The sequence below is a fragment of the Hemitrygon akajei genome, chromosome 17 (assembly GCF_048418815.1).
Source record: "Hemitrygon akajei chromosome 17, sHemAka1.3, whole genome shotgun sequence".
In the NCBI taxonomy this organism is placed as follows: Eukaryota; Metazoa; Chordata; class Chondrichthyes; order Myliobatiformes; family Dasyatidae; genus Hemitrygon; species Hemitrygon akajei.
In genome coordinates this window covers 90,970,401-90,991,473 of record NC_133140.1, presented here as the reverse complement: position 1 = coordinate 90,991,473, position 21,073 = coordinate 90,970,401, and the positions used below count along the sequence as shown (strand labels likewise).

The 21,073-nt window shown below is 43.0% G+C and overlaps 2 protein-coding genes across 2 annotated transcripts in view; one reads left to right on the top strand and one right to left on the bottom strand.

Annotated features, from left to right (window-relative positions):
* Window positions 1-21,073, top strand: part of chtf8 (CTF8, chromosome transmission fidelity factor 8 homolog (S. cerevisiae)) — a 159,413-nt gene that overhangs the window by 61,974 nt on the left and 76,366 nt on the right. The window lies entirely within an intron of this gene.
* The window catches only part of has3 (hyaluronan synthase 3), a 44,626-nt gene that overhangs the window by 14,155 nt on the left and 9,398 nt on the right, over window positions 1-21,073 (bottom strand). The gene's annotated exons all lie outside the window — the stretch shown is intronic.

The window sequence follows — 21,073 nt, the reverse complement described above, 5'->3', positions numbered from 1 at the left end:
CCCATTCCTCCAACTGGTCCAAATACCTCTGCAAGCTTTGAAAACCTTCCTCACTGTCCACTACACCTCCAATCTTTGTATCATCAGCAAATTTGCTGATCCAATTTGCCACATTATCATCCAGATCACTGATATAGATGACAAATAACAATGGACCCAGTACTGATCCCTGTGGCACGCCACTAGTCACAGGCCTCCACTCAGAGTAGCAATCCTCCACTGCCACTCTCTGGCTTCTTCCATTGAACCAATGTCTAATCCAGTTTACTACCTCTCCATGTATACCTAGTGACTGAATCTTCCTAACTAACCTCCCATGCGGGACCTTGTCAAAGGCCTTACTGAAGTCCACGTATACAACATCCACTGCCTTCCCTTCATCCACTTTCCTGGTAACTTCCTCAAAAAACTCTAATAGATTGGTTAAACATGACCTACCATGCACAAAGCCATGCTGACTGTTTCTAATAAGTCCCTGTCTATCCAAATACTTGTAGATCCTATCTCTTAGTATTCCTTCCAATAATTTACCTACTACCGATGTCAAACTTACCGGCCTATAATTTCCCGGCTTACTTTTTGAGCCTTTTTTAAACAACGGAACTACATGAGCTATCCTCCAATCCTCCGGCACCTGACCTGTGGATATCGACATTTTAAATATTTCTGCCAGGGCCCCTGCAATTTCAACACTAGTCTCTCTCAAGGTCTGAGGGAGTACCCTGTCAGGTCCTGGGGATTTAGCTACTCTGATTTGCCTCAAGACAGCAAGCACCTCCTCCTCTTTAATCTATATAAGTTCCATGACCTCCCTACTTGTTTGCCTTATTTTCATAGACTCCATTCCAGTTTCCTTAGTAAATACAGATACAAAAAACCCATTTAATATCTCTCCCATTTCTTTTGGTTCCATAGATAGCCGACCACTCTGATCTTCATGAGGACCAATTTTATCCCTTACTATCCTTTTGCTCTTAACATACCTGTAGAAGCTCTTAGGATTATCCTTCACCCTGACTGCCAAAGCTACCTCATGTCTTCTTTTAGCCCTCCTGATTTCTTTCTTAAGTATTTTCTTACTCTTTTTATACTCCTTAAGCATCTTATTTCCTCCCTGTTGCCTATACATGTTATACATCTCTCTCTTCTTCTTTATCAGAGTTCCAATATCCTTCAAGAACCAAGGTTCCTTATTCTTATTCGTTTTGCCTTTCACCCGGACAGGAACTTCTTGGTGTTTGAAACTTCTCCCCATTTAGATAATAGTCTGCACTATTGTTCCTTTTACCAAAATGCATTATCATACATTTTCCAACATTGTATTCCACCTTCCAATTGTTTGCCCATTCTTTGAATTTGTCTAAGTCCTGCTGCAATCACATTACTTTCTCAGCACTACCTACCCCTCCTCCATCTTCATATAATCCACAAAGTTTGCCACAAAGCCATCAATTCCATTATCTAAATCATTGACAAACAATGTGAAAAACAGCAGTCCCAATACTGACCCCTAAGGAACACGACTAGTCACTGTCAGCCAACTAGAAAAGGCCCCCTTTATTCCCACTCACTGCCTCCCGTCCTTTGGCCATTCTGCTATCTATGCCAGTATCTTTCTTATAATGCCAAATGTGTGGCAAATTATCTAACGGCTTCTGAAAATCCAAGTAAATGACATCCACTGCCTCTCCTTTGTCCACACTGCTTGTTACTTCCTCAAAAAACTCTAAGAGATTTGTCAGGCAAGATTTCCCTTTACAGAAACCATGGTGATTTTGACTGATTTTATCATTGGTCTCCTAGTACCTAGAAACCTCATCCTTAATGATAAACTCCAACACTTCCCCAACCACTAATACTAGAAGTTCAAAATACCAGAAGAAGCTGAGGCATAGTTTTTTCTCCAGTCCTGCCAAAGGGTTTTGGCCTGAAATGTTGACTTTACTTTTTTCCTGTAGATGCTGCCTGGCCTGCTGAGTTCCTCCAGCATTTTGTGTGCTCAAATTTCTAGCATCTGCAGATTTTCTCTTGTCATTGGGCCAAATGGCTTAATTCTGCTCCTATGTCTTATGATCTTATTGAATGCCGAGCTGTAGTCAATAAAAAGCATCCTGATGTATGCACCTTTGATGTCCAGATATTACAAGGTTGAGTGAAGAGCCAATGAGATGGCAGCTGCTGTCAACCTGTTGTGCCAGTAGGCAAATTGAAGTGGATCCAAGTCACTTCTCAGGCAGGAGTTTATGTTTCATCACCAACTTCTCAAAACACTTCATCACTGTGGATGTAAGTGCCACTGGACAATAGTCATCGAGGCAGGTTAACACGTTCTTCTTAGGTACCAGTATAATTGAAGCCTGCTTGAAGCAGTTAGATACCTCAGACTGCCAAAGCAGGAGGTTAAAGATCTCAGTGAACACTCCAACCAGTTAATCAGCACTGGTCTTGGTACTTGGCCAGGTACCACTCTAGGCTGGATGCTTTCCATCAGTTCACTCTCCTGAAGACTGCTCATACTTTGGCCTCAGAGATTGAAATCACAGGATCATCGGGGGCTATGGGAGTTCATGATGGTTTCTCCATGTTTTGACAGTCAAAGTGAGTATAGAAGACATTGAGCTCATCTAACAAAGAATTTCAAAGTAAGTGAGCTCACCTGAGCTCATTGACTATGAAATCCATCATTAAAAATACTCTGCCTTTCTGCTTTATGGTGGATAGTTTTACACTTATTCTCTTTTTGCATCTGTATTGTGTTTTCCCACTCCTCTTGAAACCTCTGCATTGTTCTCACATCCCCAAAATTGTTTTGGTCAGTTCTAGGTCTCTTGCCAAATATTAACATTTCCTTGAATTTTAATGACAAAATTGTCAGCCAGTTGTTTAAGGATGAATCTCACGGTTGTATATGGTATACATATTTTAATAATAAATAAATATACCTTTGTTCCTATGTTCCCAGCTATTTCAAGAAATATTCAGCACCAAACTACCAGCTCTCAGCAACAGATGGTGCTGTCACACCACTGCCACTCTCCTGTTCATACGGAGGACAAGCCATTCAATCTTGCCCCATCAGCCAGTGAAATCACAGTTAACCTGATTGTAAACTTAATTTGGAATTCAGATTCACCTTCAGATACTATTGAGGGGGACGACCTCCCGGGGCGAGCCACAGTGGTCTTTGGCACTGAGTCTGGTGCTGTGGCTCAGAAGAAAAGAGAGGTAAAGAGGACTGCAGTGGTGATAGGAGATTCCTTGGTCAGAGGAACAGAGACGAGGTTCTGTGGGCGCGATAGAGACACCCAAATAATATGCTGCCTCACTGGGTCAGGGATGTGTAGGATCAGGTCCATGGCATTCTCAAGGTGTACAGTGGAGAGCACTGTACACCTGTGTATGCCCTCTCGTCACCCTCTGAGATTCTACCAACAATGGTTGTATTGTCAGCAAATTTATAGATGGTATTTGTGCTATGCCTAGGCACACAGTCGTGTATATAGATAGTTGAGCAGTGGGCTAAGCACACACCTCTGAGGTGCACCAGTTTTGATCATCTGCGAGGAGGATATATTATCACCAATCCGCACAAATTGTGGTCTTCCAGTTAGGAAGTCAAGGATCCAGTTGCAGAGAGAGGTACAGAGGCCCAGGTTCTGCAACTCCTCGATCAGGATTGTGGGAATGATGGTATTAAATGCTGAGCTATAGTAGATGAACAGCATCCTGATGTAGGTGTTTGTGTTGTCCAGGTGGTCTAAAGCCATTTGGAGAGCCATTGAAATTGCATCTGCCGTTGACCTATTGTGGCGATAGGCAAATTGCAAATGGGTCCAGTTCCTTGCTGAGGCAGGAGTTCATTCTAGTCTTGAGCAACCTCTCAAAGCATTTCATCACTGTAGATGTGAGCACTACCAGGCAATAGTCATTAAGGCAGCCCACATTATTCTTCTTAGGCAACAGTATAATTGTTGCCTTTTTGAAGCAAGTGGGAACTTCTGCTCATCGCAGTGAGAGGTTGAAAATGTCCTTGAATATTGCCGCTAGTTGGTTGGCACAAGTTTTCAGAGCCTTACCAGGTACTCCACTGGGACCTTCCGTCTTGCGAGGGTTCACTCTCTTTAAAGACAGCCTAACATCGGCCTCTGAGATGGAGATCACAGGGTCATCAGGTGCAGCAGGGATCTTCACAGCTATACTTGCGTTCTCCCTTTCAAAGTGTGCATAGAAGGCATTGAGTTCATCTGCTAGTGAACCATCACTGCTAATTCATACTATTGGGTTTCACTTTGTAGGAAGTAATGTCTTGCGGACCCTGCCAGAGTCATCGTATATCCGATGTCACCGCAAACCTCATTTGATATTGACTCTTTGCCCTTGAAATAGCCCTCCACAAACCATGCCTGGTTTTCTGGCTCAGGCCCTAGTCGCCAGATTTAATTGCCACAGATCTAGCCTTCAGCAGATGACATACCTCCTGGTTCATCCACAGCGTACCTCCTGGATCCCCCCCATTCTCCTGAACTCCAGGGAATACAGCCTAATATGGTAACCCTTTCATTCCTGGAATCGTTCTCGTGAATCTTCTCTGAACCCTCTCCAATATCGGTTATATCCTTTTGAAAATAAGGAGTCCAAAACTGCACGTAATACTCTTAAGTGTGGTCTCACGAGTTTCTTATAGAGCCTCAACATCACATCCCTGCTCTTATATTCTATACATATTGGACCACTGGTAAACAATGCTGGAGAAGTAGTAATGGGGGACAAGGAAGTGGCAGATGAACTAACTACATATTTTGCTTCATTCTTCACTGTGGAAGACACTAGCAGTATGGTGAAAGTTCCAGAGTGTCAGGGATCAGAAGTGTGTGAAGTTGCCATTACTGGGGAGAAGGTTCTCAGGAAATTACATCTTATGGTCATTACAAAATAAACACAATGCACTGTGTAATGATCTGATCTGTATAAACAGTATACAAGACAAACTTTTCACTGTATCTTGTTAGATGTGACAATAACTGATTCCGATTCATATTATCTCTCTGTGAATTAGATTGGCCCAAAACTTGTCCTTCTATAACCTATAACTACAATAAGCATGAATCACTGGAAACTGGGCTTAGATTCTTTTTTTTTGTATAATAAAATTATAAAATCATCACATTTCAATATTACGATTTAAATTAATTTACATGAATATAGGGTAATGAGATTCCAAGTGTGACTCAAATATATTGTATTTGATAATATTTTATCCTTTTTTTGACTTATAATATACATCTTCTTGTACTCTGTATTCTTCTAGGTAGAAATTAATAAAAATATTGAAAGAGAATCACAGGAAATGCCTAGCTGGCTTCTCTATTCCCGAATGACTGCAGTGAGCAGTTTGATGAGAGTGCAGCAGAATGGCCAAATGCATTATCAGTGGGCATTGATTTACATTGTCGGGAGACTTTCCAATGAGTGCCTGCTGGATAAAACTCATTAACTCAGATTGTGTACATCCATGTGTGAAGCTGACTGTTTTGTGAATAATTTATTCAACATGACACAAAGTGGTTTGAGAATAATAGTAGTGAATGAAAAATGTAAAACTGCAGAGCTAACGCTGCCTCAATAGACAATAGGTGCAGAAGTAGACCATTCAGCCCTTCGAGCCTGCAACGCCATTTTGAGATCATGGCTGATCAACTACTATCAATACCCGGTTCCTGCCTTGTCCCCATATCCCTTGATTCCCCTATCCATAAGATACCTATCTAGCTCCTTCTTGAAAGCATCCAGAGAATTGGCCTCCACTACCTTCCGAGGCAGTGCATTCCAGACCCCCACAACTCTCTGGGAGAAGAAGTTTTTCCTTAACTCTGTCCTAAATGATCTACTCCTTATTCTCAAACCATGCCCTCTGGTACTGGACTCTCCCAGCATCTGGAACATATTTCCTGCCTCTATCTTGTCCAATCCCTTAATAATCTTATATGTTTCAATCAGATCCCCTCTCAATCTCCTTAATTCCAGCATATACAAACCCAGTCTCTCTAACCTCTCTGCATAAGACAGTCCAGACATCCCAGGAATTAACCTCGTGAATCTACGCTGCACTTCCTCTACAGCCAGGATGTCCTTCCTTAACCCTGGAGACCAAAACTGTACACAATACTCCAGGTGTGGTCTCACCAGGGCTCTGTACAAATGCAAGAGGATTTCCTTGCTCTTGTACTCAATTCCCTTTGTAATAAAGGCCAACATTCCATTAGCCTTCTTCACCGCCTGCTGCACTTGCTCATTCACCTTCAGTGACTGATGAACAAGGACTCCTAGATCTCTTTGTATTTCTCCCTTACCTAACTCTACACCGTTCAGATAATAATCTGCCTTCCTGTTCTTACTCCCAAAGTGGATAACCTCACACTTATCCACATTAAACGTCATCTGCCAAGTATCTGCCCACTCACCCAGCCTATCCAAGTCACCCTGAATTCTCCTAACATCCTCATCACATGTCACACTGCCACCCAGCTTAGTATCATCAGCAAATTTGCTGATGTTATTTTCAATGCCTTCATCCAAATCGTTGACGTAAATTGTAAACAGCTATGGTCCCAATACCGAGTCCTGTGGCACCCCACTAGTCACCACCTGACATTCCGAGAAACACCCATTCACCGCTACCCTTTGCTTTCTATCTGCCAACCAGTTTTCTATCCATGTCAATGTCTTCCCCCCGATGCCCTGAGCTTTGATTTTACCCACCAATCTCCTATGTGGGACCTTATCAAATGCCTTCTGAAAATCGAGGTACACTACATCCACTGGATCTCCCCTGTCTAACTTCTTGGTTACATCCTCGAAAAACTCCAACAGATTAGTCAAGCATGATTTACCCTTGGTAAATCCATGCTGGCTCGGCCCAATCCTATCACTGCTATCTAGATATGCCACTATTTCATCCTTAATAATGGACTCTAGCATCTTCCCCACCACCGATGTTAGGCTGACAGGTCGATAGTTCTCTGTTTTCTCCCTCCCTCCTTTCTTAAAAAGTGGGATAACATTAGCCATTCTCCAATCCTCAGGAACTGATCCTGAATCTAAGGAACATTGGAAAATGATTACCAATGCATCTGCAATTTCCAGAGCCACCTCCTTTAGTACCCTAGGATGCAGACCATCTGGACCTGGGGATTTGTCATCCTTCTGTCCCATCAGTCTTCTCATCACCGTTTCCTTCCTGATGTCAATCTGTTTCATTTCCTCTGTTACCCTATGTCCTTGGCCCATCCAAACATCTGGGAGATTGCTTGTGTCTTCCTTGGTGAAAACAGATCTAAAGTACTCATTAAATTCTTCTGCCATTTCTCTGTTTTTCATAACAATTTCACCCAATTCATTCTTCAAGGGCCCAACATTGTTCTTAACTATCTTCTTTCTCTTTACATACCTAAAAAAGCTTTTGCTATCTTCCTTTATACTCCTGGCCAGCTTGTGTTCGTACCTCATTTTTTCTCCCCGTATTGTCTTTTTAGTTAAGTTCTGTTGTTCCTTAAAAACTTCCCAATCATCTGTCCTCCCACTCACCTTAGCTCTGTCATACTTCCCTTTTTTTAATGCTATGCAATCTCTGACTTCCTTTGTCAACCACTGTGGCCCCTTTCCCCCCTTTGAATCCTTCCTTCTCTGGGGGATGAACTGATTTTGCACCTTGTGCATTATTCCCAAGAATACCTGCCATTGCTGTTCCACTGACTTTTCTGCTAGGCTATCCGTCCAGTCAACTTTGGCCAGCTCCTCCCTCATGGCTCCATAGTTTCCCCTGTTCAACTGCAACACTGACACCTCCGATCTGCCCTTATCCTTCTCAAATTGCAGATAAAAACTTATCATATTATGATCACTACCTCCTAATGGCTCCTTTACTGCAAGATCGCTTATCAAATCCTGTTCATTACATAACACTAAATCCAGAATAGTCTTGTCCCTGGTCGGCTCTCGTACAAGCTGTTCCAAGAATGCATCCCGTAGGCACTCTACAAACTCCCTATCCTGTGGTCCAGCACCAACCTGATTCTCCCAGTTCACCTGCATGTTGAAATCCCCCATAACTACTGTGACATTACCTTTGTCACATGCCAATGTTAACTCCCTATTCAACTTGCACCCAGTATCCATGCTACTGTTTGGTGGCCTGTGTGGTGGCGTGTTGGGGAGGAAGCATTAAGAAGAGGGACGCCTCACGTCTTAATAAGCTGGTAAGGAAGGCGGGCTCTGTCGTGGGCAAAGTACTGGAGAGTTTAACATCGGTAGCTGAGCGAAGGGCGCTGAGTAGGCTACTGTCAATTATGGATAACTCTGAACATCCTCTACATAGCACCATCCAGAGACAGAGAAGCAGTTTCAGCGACAGGTTACTATCGATGCAATGCTCCTCAGACAGGATGAAGAGGTCAATACTCCCCAATGCCATTAGGCTTTACAATTCTACCGCCAGGACTTAAGAACTTTTTAAAAGCTATTATTAATGCTTTTTGAGATAGTGATTTAGATGCATATCATATTTTTTACTGAGTTAAGTATTGTATGTAATTAGTTTTGCTACAACAAGTGTATGGGACATTGGAAAAAAGTTGAATTTCCCCATGGGGATGAATAAAGTATCTATCTATCTATCTATCTATCTATCTATCTATCTATCTATCTATCTATCTATCTATCTATCTATCTATCATTTGGGTCCTTTTGCCCTTACTGTTCCTCAGTTCTATCCACACAGACTCTACATCTCCTGACTCTATGTCCCCCCTTGCTACATGCTACAATAAATAGAATGGTTTATGTTAGGGATTTACAGCCTTTCACTAGATTTTAGTCAGGATCCTGCTTCTGATAACTGCTCTAATGATCCGTAAATCAACTTGGAAGCCTCAGCTTCACAAACCCATCAACCCATAACAATCTTTCACCTACCTCTTCTCTAGTATCTCAAAAATATCCAATGGTATTTTGAAAAGAGTTGTCATACAGGGGGGTGATTGATACGTTCGTGGCCTAAGGTAGAAGGAGATGAGTTATTAACTTCAAACTTTCTGCATGATCACTCGAGTTGAACTGCATGCGCATATAACGAGAGCATCTTGGACCTCCAGGTGGTTCACAGCGGGGGTGATTGATAGGTTCGTGGCCTAAGGTAGAAGGAGATTAGTTATACAGCTCTCATTACATACACATGCAGTTCAACTCTTTGAGTGAAAATGCAGAAAGTTTGAAGTTAATAACTCATCTCCTTCTACCTTGGGCCACAAACTTATCAATCACGCCTGCTGTGGACCACTTCTGGATTTCTACAAAGAAGGGATCCGTATGCTCTACGACCGCTGGACTAAGTGTATAAATGTAGGAAAAATAAATGTGCTAGTTTTTCTAAAATTGACTCCTTCTATCTTAGACCACGAACTTATCAATCACCCCTCGTATGTACTGAGATACGGTGAAAAGCCTGAACTGAAGTAAGGTAAAACAATAACAATGTAAGAGCTACTGCAAAAGTGCAGGTAAACAATAGAGTGTAAGATCATAATGAGATAGATAGTGAGGCCAAGAATCCATCTTCTCAGACAAAAGGTCTATTCTAGAGTCTGATAACAGCAGGATAGAGGCTGTCCTTGAGCCTGGTGAGCTTTTGTATCTTCAACCCAGTGGGAGACGGGAGAAGAGAGAATGTTAAGGGTGGGTGAGGTCTTTGATTCTGCCTACTGCTTTACTGAGGCAGTGAGAAGTACAGACAAAGTTCTTAGAGGAGAGACTGATTTCTCCTCTCTAGTCCCTAGTCCCTTGTCCCATTACGCTAAGAATTAGTGTTCCCCCCAAGGCTGCGTACTTAGCCCACTGCTATTCTCTCTGCTGATGCATGACTGTTGTAGGATTCAGCTCAAACTGTGTCACCAAGTTTGCGGATGACACAGCAGTGGTTGGCCTCATCAGGAACAATGACGAGACAGAGTACAGAGAGCAAGTGGAGTGGCTGGTGGATTGGTGTGAGAAGAACAACCTAAGCCTGAATGTGGACAAGACATTCCACATTCCAGAAATCATTGTGAGCTTCAGGAAGATGCAGATGAACAAATTCCCTCTATGAATACATGTTTCCTCCATAGAAAAAGTTAAGTATACCAAGTTCTTGGTAGTTCACATCATGGATGACCTCACCTGGTCCCTTAATATCACCTCCCTAATGAAGAAGGCACAGCAACACCTCCACTTGCTATGAAGATACAGGCAAGCAAAGGTCCCCAGCCCCATCTTAACTGTGTTTTACAGGAGCACCATTGAGAGCTTCCTGACAAGTTGCATCTCCATCTGGTATGGGAGCAGCCAAGCATCAGACCAGAAATCCCTGCAAAGAACTGTGAGAGTGGCTGAGAGGATCATACTGGTCTCCCTACCATCCACTGGGGACATTTATCAGGAGCGCTGCATATGCAGAGCCCTTAGTATTATTAAGGATCCTACCCATCCATCCAGCATCCTCTTTGGCTTTCTACCATCAGGCAGGAGACTCTGATGCATGAAAACAAGAACGGTCAGGATGGGAAACAGTTTTCTCTCCCAGGTTATCAAGCTTCTGAATTCCCAGCCGCATCATATTTGAAGTGTCACTGGTTAACCTGTTCCATATCTTACAATATTTAATTTATGCACTTTAGTTTGTTATTTATGTGTGATTCATCTTTAGATTTTATTAGTTTCATAAGTTATCATGTGTTATGTGTACTACTGTGCTTTACACTCTGGTTCAGAGAAACGCTGTCTTGTTTCTATATAGATTATATGGTTATAAACAATATATATATACGTATATAGTTAAATGACAATAAACTTGACTTGACTTGATGTGCTGAGCAGTGTCCTCAACTGTGTGCATTTCTGGTTATCATGGGCAGAGCAGTCACTATAGCGAGCAGTGATTGGCTTTGTACCTTTGAGGAAGACTGTTCTGAATGAAAACTATATCAGGGTAGCGAGAGGTGCTGGAGGGATGAACTGTGGTGGGACAGGAATACCCATATCCCTCAACACAAGAGCTTTAGAGACTAAAAAATCGATAGGCAGGTCAAAGAGCCATAGAAGGTAGGTGTGGCCATTCAGCCCAGTGAAGCAATGCCAGCCCCCTGTACCACAAACAGTCAGACCCATTCCTTCATTCTATCCCTGCAGCTTCAGAAGTTTCTTTCCCTCAAATGACAATACAATTCACGTTGAAGTTATTAATCACCTTTGCTTCCAGCCCCTTGGGCTATTACCATTCACTGTGTTAAAATATTCTTCCTCATAACCCCCCAACCATCCCTCCACCACATCTCTTGTCCAAGACTTTAAATATTTGTACCCTGATGCTTATCTCATCATCTAATAGCAATCACTTTCCTTAATTAAAATGACATAATCATGTGCATTTTCGACTTTTTCTTTCATCTCCTGTCACTGTTGTGGTGTGCCTCTCCCGAGAACATGACTACTTCATAGAGTCATAGAGAAGTGCAGCTCAGAAACAGTACCCTCAGCCCATTTGGTCCATGTCAAAAGCATTTAAGTTGCTCACTCCCATCGACTTGCAAAAGAACCATAGCCCTCCAAACACCTACTATTCATGTACTGATCCAAACTTCTGGTTGTAATCTCACCCAACTTCAGTGGAAAAAGCCTGCTTGAATTTACCCTATCTATATACCTCAATTTTGTATACCTCTATCAAATCACCTCTCAATCTTCTACATTCTAAGGAATAAAGTTCTAACCTATTCAGTCTTTCTTTATAACTCAGGTCCTCCAGGCGCCATCTGTGATGCCACTTTCAATGAATTATGGACCTATATGCCCAGATCCCTTCTCAGTGCTCTACTGTTCACTGTGTAAGAGCTACCCTGATTGGTTCTACCGAATTGCAACATCTCACACTTGTCTGCATTTGATTCCATCTGCCAGTTTCAGACCATTTTTCCAGCTGATGTAGATCCCTCTGCAAGCCATGATAGCCTTCCTTACTGTCCACTAGATCCTATAGATAGAGACATAGAAAAGTACAGCACAGAAACAGGGTCTTTGGCTTGTCTAATCCATGCCGATCTATTTAAACTGTCTGCTCTCGGACCATAACCCTCCCATCCATGTACCTATCCAAACTTCACTTAAATATTGGAATCAAAATCACATTCACCACTTGTGCTGGCAGCTCATTCCACATTGTCATGACCCTCTGAGTACAGATGGTTCCCCTAATGTTCCCCATTTCATCTTTCACCCTTAACCCATGACCTCTGATTGTTGTCACAGTATGTTGACAGGCTGACTAGGGGGAATGCCATACTAGATCTAGTATTAGGTAACGAACCGGGTCAGATCTGTCAGTGGGTGAGCATCTGGGGGACAGTGATCACCACTCCCTGACCTTTAGCATTATCATGGAAAAGGATAGAATCAGAGAGGACAGGAAAATTTTTAATTGGGGAAGGGCAAATTATGAGGCTATAAGGCTAGAACTTGCGGGTGTGAATTGGGATGATGTTTTTGCAGGGAAATTACTATGGACATGTGGTCAATGTTTAAGGATCTCTTGCAGGATATTAGGGATAAATTTGTCCTGGTGAGGAAGATAAAGAATGGTAGGGTGAAGGAACCATGGGTGACAAGTGAAGTGGAAAATCTAGTCAGGTGGAAGAAGGCAGCATACATGAGGTTTAGGAAGCAAGGATCAGATGGGTCTATTGAGGAATATAGGGTAGCAAGAAAGGAGCTTAAGAAGGGGCTGAGAAGAGCAAGAAGGGGGCATGAGAAGGCCTTGGCGAGTAGGGTAAAGGAAAACCCCAAGGCATTCTTCAATTATGTGAAGAACAAAAGGATGACAGCAGTGAAGGTAGGACCGATTAGAGATAAAAGTGGGAAGATGTGCCTGGAGGCTGTGGAAGGGAGCGAGGTCCTCACTGAATACTTGTTTTTGGTATTCACCACTGAGAGGGAACTTGATGACGGTGAGGACAATATGAGTGAGGTTGATGTTCTGGAGCATGTTGATATTAAGGGAGAGGAGGTGTTGCAGTTGTTAAAATACATTAGGATGGATAAGTCCCTGGGGCCTGACGGAATATTCCCCAGGCTGCTCCACGAAGCAAAGGAAGAGATTGCTGAACCTCTGGTTAGGATCTTTACGTCCTCGTCCGCGGGAATGGTACCGGAGGATTGGAGGAAGGTGAATGTTGTCTCCTTGTTCAAAAAAAGGTAGTAGAGATAGTCCAGGTAATTATAGACCAGTGAGCCTTACGTCTGTGGTGGGAAAGCTGTTGGAAAAGATTCTTAGAGATAGGATCTATGTGCATTTAGAGAATCATGGTCTGATCAGGGACATGGCTTTGTGAAGGGCAGATCGTGCCTAACAAGTCTGATAGAGTTCTTTGAGGAGGTGACCAGGCATATAGATGAGGGTAGTGCAGTGGATGTGATCTACATGGATTTTAGTAAGGCATTTGACAAGGTTCCACATGGTAGGCTTATTCAGAAAGTCAGAAGGCATGGGATCCAGGGAAGTTTGGCCAGGTGGATTCAGAATTGGCTTGCCTGCAGAAGGCAGAGGGTTGTGGTGGAGGGAGTACATTCAGATTGGAGGGTTGTGACTAGTGGAGTCCCACAAGGATCTGCTCTGGGACCTCTACTTTTTGTGATTTTTATTAACAACCCAGATGTGGGGGTAGAAGAGTGGGTTGGCAAGTTTGCAGATGACATTAAGGTTGGTGGTGTTGTAGATAGTGTAGAGGATTGTTGAAGATTGCAGAGAGACATTGATAGGATGCAGAAGTGGGCTGAGAAGTGGCAGATGGAGTTCAACCCGGAGAAGTGTGAGGTGGTACACTTTGGAAGGACAAACTCCAAGGCAGAGTACAAAGTAAATGGCAGGATACTTGGTAGTGTGGAGGAGCAGAGGGATCTGGGGGTACATGTCCACAGATCCTTGAAAGTTGCCTCACAGGTAGATAGGGTAGTTAAGAAAGCTTATGGGGTGTTAGCTTTCATAAGTAGAGGGATAGAGTTTAAGAGACGTGATGTAATGATGCAGCTCTATAAAACTCTGGTTAGGCCACACTTGGAGTACTGTGTCCAGTTCTGGTCACCTCAGTATAGGAAGGATGTGGAAGCATTGGAAAGGGTACAGAGGAGATTTACCAGGATGCTGCCTGGTTTAGAGAGTAAGGATTATGATCAGAGATTAAGGGAGCTAGGGCTTTACTCTTTGGAGAGGAGGAGGATGAGAGGAGACATGATAGAGGTGTACAAGATATTAAGAGGAATAGACAGAGTGGACAGCCAGCGCCTCTTCCCCAGGGCACCACTGCTCAGTACAAGAGGACATGGCTTTAAGGTAAGGGGAGGGAAGTTCAAGGGGGATATTAGAGGAAGGTTTTCCACTCAGAGAGTGGTTGGTGTGTGGAATGCACTGCCTGAGTCAGTGGTGGAGGCAGATACACTAGTGAAGTTTAAGAGACTACTGGACAGGTATATGGAGGAATTTAAAGTGGGGGGGTTATATGGGAGGCAGGGTTTGAGGGTCGGCACAACATTGTGGGCCGAAGGGCCTGTAATGTGCTGTACTATTCTATGTTCTATGTTGTCTCACTAAACCTCCATGGAAAAATCCTGCTTGCATTTACCTTATCTATATCCCCCATAATTTTGTATACCTCTATCAAATCTCCCCTCATCCTCTACGTACTTGGGAATAAAGTTCTAACATATTCAATCTTTTCTTATAACTCTGTATTTACCCGAGTAAATACAGATGCAAAAAAATAAATCCATTGAAGATCTTCCCCCAACTCTTTTGGCTTCACACATACATTGCCACACTGATCATCCAGAGGACATATTTTGTCCCTTGCAATTCTTTTGCTCTTAGGAGAATCCCTTCTCCTTCACCTTGTCTGCTAGATCAACCACATGCCTTCTCTTAGCCTCCTGATTTATTTCTTTAAGTGTTCTCTTGCATTTATTTTACTCCATAAGCACCTTATTTGTTCCTATCTGTCTATACCTGCAATGCACCTTTTTTTCTCTTAACCATGGCCTCAATATCTTTTGAAAATCAAGGTTCCCTAAACCTGTTATTCTTGCCTTTTTATTTGACAGGCACATGTAAGCTTTCAACATTTCACTTTTGAAGCTCTCCTACTTGCCAAGTACATCTTTGCCAGAAAACAGCCTGTCCCTTTCCACACTTTCCAGATCCTTTCTCATATCATCAAAATTGGCCTTTCTCCAATTTAACATCTCAACCCAAGGACTAGACCTATACTATATTTTTCCATAATTACCTTGAAACAAATTGTATTATGGTCACTAGATGCAAAGTGTTCCCCTACAGAGACTTCTATTAACTGCCCTGTCTCATCCCCCAATAGCAGATCAAGTATTGCACAATTTTGCATTGGGACTTTTATATACTGATTGAGGAAACTTTCCTGAACACATTTGACAAACCCTATACCTTTCAGTCCTTTTATAGTATTGGAGTCCCAGTCAATATGTGGAAAGTTAAGCTCACCTACCAGCACAATCTTTTGTTTCTTGCAACAGTCTACGATCTATTTTCATATTTGTTCCTCTAAATCCCATGGAGTATTGGGATGTCTATAATATAACTCCATTAATGTGGTCATACCTTTTTTATTCCTCAGTTACACCCATAAAGCTCCACTAGTTGAGTTCTCCAGTCTATCCTGACTGAACACTGCTGTCATCTTTTCCCTGACCAGCAATACCACCCTTCCCTGTTTAATTCCACCTGCTCTGTCACATCTAAAACAACGGAACCCCAGAAAACTGAGCTGACAGTCCTTCACTTCTAAAATCAAGTCTTACTGATGGCTACAATATTATGATTCCAGGTGTTGATCCATGCCCTGAGCTCAGCTGCCTTTCCTACAACACTTCTTGCATTGAAATATACGCAACTCAGAACATTAGTCCAATCCTGCTCAACTTTTTGGTTCCTGACTTTGTCTGGGGTCTTAACAACATCTGTCTCCACACCACTCCAATATCTGTTCTGGCATTCTTGTTCTCATCTGTCTGCAACTCTAGTTTAAACACACACCCTGTGCAGCACTACCATTCCTTCCCGCTAGGAAATTAGTTCCCTTCCAGTTCAGGTCCGAACTGTCTCTTCTGTACAGGTCCCTCCTTCCCTGGAAGAGAGCCCAATGATCAAAAAATCTTATGCCCTCTCTCTCACTCCAACTCCTTAGCCAGATCTTCCATGTTCTGGCCTCACTAGCACGTGGCACAGGTAGTGATCCTGAGATCATAATCCTGGAGATCCTGTCCTTTAACTTAGCACCTAACTCCCTGAATTCACTTTGCAGAAGTTCGTCACTTTTCCAGCCTATGTCATTGGTGCCTACATGGACCACAACCTCTGGCCACTCACCCTTCCACTTAAGAACACTGAGGACTCAATCCAAGATGTCCCAGACCCTGGCACCTGGGAGGCAACATACCATCTGGGAATCTTCTTTTCATCCACAGGGATACCTTTCTGTTCACCTAACTAATGAATCTCCTATCACTGCAATATCAAAAGTGTTGTTGAGAGGATTGGCTGCAGGGATACTCTGCACTGGCTGTTTAATCCCGTTCACCCTCCTGACCACCACCAAATTTCCTGAATCCTACCTCTCTATATGTCCTGCCTATCACTCCCTCAGCCTACTGAATGATCCAGAGTTCATCCACTTCCAGCTCCAACCCCTTAATGCAGCGTGCTGAAGCTATAAATCTTCCATGTCCTTCCTGTAGTGAGGCGACCAGAACTGAGCACAGTACTCCAAGTGGGATCTGACCAGCGTCCTATACAGCTGTAACATTACCTCTCAACTCTTAAACTCAATCCCATGATATATGAAGGCCAATGCACCATATGCCTTCTTAACCACAGAGTCAACCTGAGTAGCAACTTTGAGTGTCCTATGGACTTGGACCCCAAGATCCCTCTGATCCTCCACACTGCCAAGAGTCTTACCATTAATGCTATATTCTGCCATCATATTTGACCTACCAAATGAACCACCTCACACTTATCTGGGTTGAACTCCATCTGCCACTTCTCAGCCCAGCTTTGCATCCTATCAATGTCCCGCTATAACCTCTTACAGCCCTCCACACTATCCACAACACCCCCAACCTTTGTGTCATCAGCAAATTTACTAACCCATCCCTCCACTTCCTCATCCAGGTCATTTATAAATATCACAAAGAGTAGGGGTCCCAGAACAGATCCCTGAGGCACACCACTGGTCACCAAACTCTGTGCAGAATGTGACCCATCTACAACCACTCTTTGCCTTCGGTGGGCAAGCCAGTTCTGGATCCACAAGGCAAGGTCCCCTTGGATCCTGTGCCTCCTTACTTTCTCAATAGGCCTTGCATGGGGTACCTTATCAAATGCCTTGTTAAAATCCATATACACTATATCTACGGCTCTACCTTCATCAATGTGTTTAGTCACATCCTCAAAAAATTCAATCAGGCTCGTAAGGCATGACCTGCCTTTGACAAAGCCATGCTGACTATTCCTAATCATATTATGTCTCTCCAAATGTTCATAAATTCTGCCTCTCAGGATCTTCTCCATCAACTTATAATTTCCTGAGCTATCCCTACTCCCTTTCTTGGATAAGGGAACAACATCCGCAACCCTCCAATCCTCCGGAATCTCTCCCATCCTCATTGATGATGCAAAGATCATTGCCGGAGGCTCAGCAAACTTCTCCCACACTTTCCACAGTAGCCTGGGGTACATCCCGTCCAGTCCCGGTGACTTATCCAACTTGATGCTTTCCAAAAGCTCCAATACATCCTCTTTGTTAATATCTACATGCTCAAGCTTTTCAGTCCACTGCAAGTCATCCCTACAATCAACAAGATCCTTTTCCGTAGTGAATACTGAAGCAAAGTATTCATTACGTACCTCTGCTATTTCCTCCGGTTCCATACACACTTTTCCACTGTCACACTTGATTGGTCCTATTCTCTCACATCTTATCCTCTTGCTCTTCACATACTTGTAGAATGCCTTGGGGTTTTCCTTAATCCTGTCCACCAAGGCCTTCTCACGGCCCCTTCTGGCTTTCCTAATTTTATTCTTAAACTCCTTGCTGCTAGATAGATAGATAGATAGATAGATAGATAGATAGATAGATAGATAGATAGATAGATACTTTATTCATCCCCATGGGGAAATTCAACTTTTTTTTCCAATGTCCCATACACTTGTTGTAGCAAAACTTGTTCTAGCCTTATAATCTTCTAGATTCCTATCATTCCCTAGTTTTTTGAACCTTTCGTAAGCTCTTCTTTTCTTCTTGACTAGATTTACAACAGCCTTTGTACACCACAGATCTTGTACCCTACCATCCTTTCCATGTCTCATTGGAACGTACCTACTCAGAACCCCACGCAAATATCACCTGAACATTTGCCACATTTCTTCCATACATTTCCCTAAGAACATCTGTTTCCAATTTTATGCTTCTTGTCTTAGACTCTCCCACCATGAAAAATTATTCTTGTTTTCCACCATATTTAACCCCCTCCAATTGATATACTTTTTTGGCAGCTTAACTCTCAACCTCCACCTGGGAAAACAATTCCTGCCTATCCAGTCTGTCCTTAGAACTGTAACGTTCCATTCCTGGTGAACCTCCTCTGCATACTCCCTAATGTGTGCATGTCCTCCATAGAGTAAAAATACTTACAATTTTGTTTATAACCACAAAATGAAAGCAGTGTCCAGCAACAACGTGTACCATTTGAAAACTAATAACAGTAACTATTAATAATAGTAATTATTAATAATGAATAATTAGAGCAAATGGTACCCGCAGTAGCAAGTTTCTTGATGGCTACAAGTGTACTTTTAGAGAAGTTAAGAGGGCACAGAGAGATCTGGCAGGTAAGGTCAGAATAAAATCCCAAGAGATTCTCTAGGTATATTCAGAGTAAAAGGGAAGGTGGCTGGAGAGAGATTAGGCCCCCTTATGATCAACACGGCCATGTGTGGAACCAAGGAAAATTGCTGACATTTTTAACAAATATCTCTTGTCAGTTTTTACAGTGGTGAAAATGATGGATGCTAAGAAAATAAGGGTGATGATTGCTGATGTCTTGAACCACATTTGATTTAGCGGGGAGGAGGTATTGGAAGCCTTGAAGTGCATAGAGCAGGTAAATTAAGGCAGAATAACCAAAACAGAATCAATGAAAGATGCCCAAATTGGTGTGGTCTTTAATTGATTCTATTATGGTAATTATTCTATTATAGATTTATTAAGTATGCCTGCAAAAAAATGAATCTCAGGTAGTATTTGGTGACTTTGAACTTTGAACCTTGAAATCCCCGGGGCCTGACCTAATGTCTTGAGAAGCTATAGCAGAAATTGCAGAGACTGCTGCTTCATCTCTGGCATCAGGAGAGGTTTTGGAGAACTAGAGAATGGTTAATATGGTACCATTGTTTAAAAAATGTAGCAAATCAAACCACAAAACTACAGGCCAATGAGTTTGACATTGGTGGTGGGTAAATTGCTGGGGGGAATTCTGTGGGACAGGATCTACAGGTTCTGAGTAGGGATAGTAAGCAGGCTGTGTGTATGAGAAGTCGTGTCTGACAAATCTCTTGTTCTTCATGAAGGTAACCAAGAAGGTAGATAAGGGTAAGGCAATGGATGTTGTCTATGTGGACTTCAGCTGCACCTTTGACAAGGTTCCTCATGGCAGACTAGTTTAGAAGGTTAGATCGCATGGATCCAGGGGGCACAAGGGATTTGATTCATAATTGGCTTAGTAAGAGGAAACAGTGGGTGATTTTCGAGGATTGTCTCAGACTTGAGGCCTGTCTCTAGTGTTGTGTTACAGATGTTGGTGCTGAGGTTTGTTGTTTGTAACTTATATAAATATTTTTGATGTTAATGTACAAGGCAGGGTTAGTACGTTACAAACAAGAGAAAATCTGCAGGTGGTGGAAATCTGAGCAACACACACAAAATGCTGGAGGAACTCAGCAGGCCAGGCAGCATCTATGGAGAAGAGTACCATTGACATTTTGGGCTGAAACCCTTCAGCAGGACGGAAGGAAAAAAGCTGAGGAGTAGATTTGAAAGGTTGGGGGAGGGGGAGGAGAAACACCAGGCGATAGGTGAAACTTGGAGGGGGAGGGATGAAGCAAAGAGCTAGGAAGTTGATTGGTGAAAGAGACAGAAAGCCATGGAAGAGAGAAGAAAGTGGGGGGACACCAGAGGGAGGTGATGGGCAGGCAAGGAGATGACATGAGAGAGGAACAAGGGGATGGGAAATGGTGAAGTTTGAGAAATCTCGTTACACCTGGCATTTCTCTCTCCCCTCCTGCCATCTTTCAAATCTACTCCTTAGCTTTTTTTCTTCAGTCTTGCCAAAAGGTTTTGGCCCAAAACATCAACTGTAAGGTTAGTAAATTTTGTGGAAGGTTATAAAAAATTACAAGGGGACCTTGATCAGGTGGGTAGCTGGGCTGAGGATTGGCAAATGGACTTTAATTCAGATAAATGTGAGATATTGCAATTTGGGACATCAAACCAGGGTGACCATGTGCAGGCTGATGGTCAGCACAGAAAGAATGGGCCTGATTCCATGCTGTTTCAGGTTCTGTAACTAGCTGTATACAGGTAGCTGCTCACTAGGAGAGCAGACCCAGGTTCTAGTTACCAGCCACATACCTTTCAATGCCAGCATTAACAACATCTCATTCCCCAATAGCTGCCCGTCACCCACCTGTATGTAATCCACAGAGTCTCCCAGGGCAGCAAAGGCTGTGTACATCACCTCCCGCTTCCCTCCCCACATCTGCATAATGCAGGAGAACGTGGACTGGCTGACGATTTGCTGCACCCTGCTCTTGCCCTCGTTGTGGGTGAATGTGGTCTCTCCAGGCCCCTCCTGGTGGTAGTTACTCTGCCAGATGTAGGAGGCGGTGTTCTCGGCACCCATCAGCTCA